A 2,117-nucleotide genomic window follows, 5' to 3' on the forward strand; every position below is an offset into this window, starting at 1 on the left:
TTCCCCACCCCCCCCCCCCCCCATCGCCTCCCCCTCCCACCAAAAGGAACATGGTTTGATATCCCGGTTATTTGCGCTTCTTGTAAACAACGTTGGTTTGGGTCTGGAAGGGCGAGGGGGTATTTTAGGCCTTTTATTGTAGTTATTGTCTAATGGACTCAATTACTTTTGTCCAAGGTTGTGGTTTGAACCACATAAGAAGACGGAAGAATACACAAGAAGACTTAGCCACACGGCTTAATTAAGGAATTCACGTTCATAAACTTCTATTTCCTCTTTTGAGTCGAATAGTTCAAGTTTTTTATTGCTACAACAAGTTCCAGGAATTTCAGAAATAAACTGTGCGTATTGAAATATCAGTCTCTGTGGGTTCACTTAGTTCACGAATATAACACTACCTCGTCCCCTACAAACATATCCATATGCTGTATTGTGCCTTTCCATGGTATTCACGATACAAATAGGCCAGACAAATCTCAAACTACTCGAAAAAAAAGCAAAGAAAGCAGTCGAGAATCAGGAAATCACACAATTCTTCGATAAGAAAGGCTAAATTCTTGTTTTGACCCGAAAGCCTCGTCTTCGCACCTTGTAATACTAACACCGCTAAGACGTGGGCTCAACTGTAATAACAGCTATTACAAACTCCACTTTGATTGGCCACTACACCTCACTGTGTAAATAGTTTATCTTGAAGTTAAAATAGATACGTTTCGTTTGTGAGGAAACGAAAAAAAACTAAATAGTGTTTCGTTTCCGGACTGAGAAACTCTGGGGATGATGAGAAAAATGCCGCATTCGAGCTCGATTCCCTGGCCTGCTAAAATCCATTTTACGAGTTACCAGAAGTACCTGTTGGGTTCCTAGGTTTCTTTCTTTATTATTTTCGGATTGGCTCAGCCAGCATTACTCCTGGAAGAATCCAGTTTCCGCGCCTTCAATACCACCCAACTCAGTGCCAACTGTTTTTGTGTAACATGCACCACAGGCAACCCAGTTTACGCGTGAGAGCGTCTAGTTTCAGTTCTACCAGTATTACAGGACGATATTCACCCGAACAAGGTGAGATTCAGCTCAGTGGTAGAGTATCCGAAGAAAGAATTGGGGGGTTGTCGCGTAGGTTTGACTCCTGCAAAGGAGTCCTCAAGTTCTTTCCGATTACCTCCGAATCAACATCAAAAAGGTACATCTCTTTATTATTGCTGTAAACAGTTGGTTCGCTCTTGGACTAAAAGGGACTCCTCCTGATGTTTATATGTGAGCGTTAACCGTGCTCCTCCAGCTCGGCTCAGGTCGGCTGTGATTGTCAAATTGCGCTGGCGTTTCGATTTTCATTATTCCCAGTTGAGAACTTAAGGAACAAGGATGGCACTTTCGGTTAGTGCGCGCCCTTGGTGCAAGAGGTCTTCAGTTGGATTCCCGGATCTCACATGCTTGTTTCGACTTCTTTCCTTTCAGTGTAGCTCAAGTAGCCTTAATACTCGTAACATGGAGCACTGATGAAGAGGAGGAAGTAAAATGAGAGCACCGTCTGAATCAGGTTTGTCAGTTGAATTACTGTTACGAGTTATCGACGTTAAATATAGTTGCTTTACTTTACTTTTTGCTATTTTCAAAGTGGTCACTTGTACTACTGTTACGCAGGGTTTGAGGATCCAGAGATGCTGTTATGCGTGTTACACAATTCATCTGATCAGCGTCATCTGGAGAGACTGGCGTTGGGTTTCAGTACTCTTATGACACCTGATTAGCGCGGCATTCTCAAACTCTTGCATTCTTAAGGTATAAACTATAGGATTTACAAAGGAATTGGCGTAGAACAAGACAGTTACGGACTGGTGGATATTAAATCTGGCCTTTTTGGATATTGTCTTGAATTCTCTTACATTGAAGACAGCGTTGAAAAACGAGGGAAGAATGAAGATTGTGCTGAGAGCAGTGACAACGAATAACGTGGCTGTCAATTTCCTGTCGGAGGCCCCTGCCCCAGATAGCTGTGGAGGGACATTCCTTTTCACATTAAAGATAATAATCATATAGGATACTATGACGGTCGAAAGGACACTTATCATAAGTGAAGCCCAAACGAAAAAGGAGGCTTTTAAATCAGTAAGAAA

At 42.5% G+C, this 2,117-nt stretch overlaps 1 long non-coding RNA gene across 1 annotated transcript in view; it reads right to left on the minus strand.

The window, feature by feature from the left end:
- Window positions 1-283: 283 nt before the first annotated feature.
- The window catches only part of LOC138043013 (uncharacterized), a 7,366-nt gene continuing 5,532 nt past the window's right edge, over window positions 284-2,117 (minus strand). The window contains exon 2 of the long non-coding RNA XR_011131164.1: window positions 284-2,117. This exon is cut by the window's right edge and continues 508 nt beyond it. This is a non-coding gene — a long non-coding RNA (uncharacterized lncRNA).

The sequence above is a fragment of the Montipora capricornis genome, chromosome 3, assembly GCF_036669925.1.
Source record: "Montipora capricornis isolate CH-2021 chromosome 3, ASM3666992v2, whole genome shotgun sequence".
Taxonomy (NCBI): domain Eukaryota; kingdom Metazoa; phylum Cnidaria; class Anthozoa; order Scleractinia; family Acroporidae; genus Montipora; species Montipora capricornis.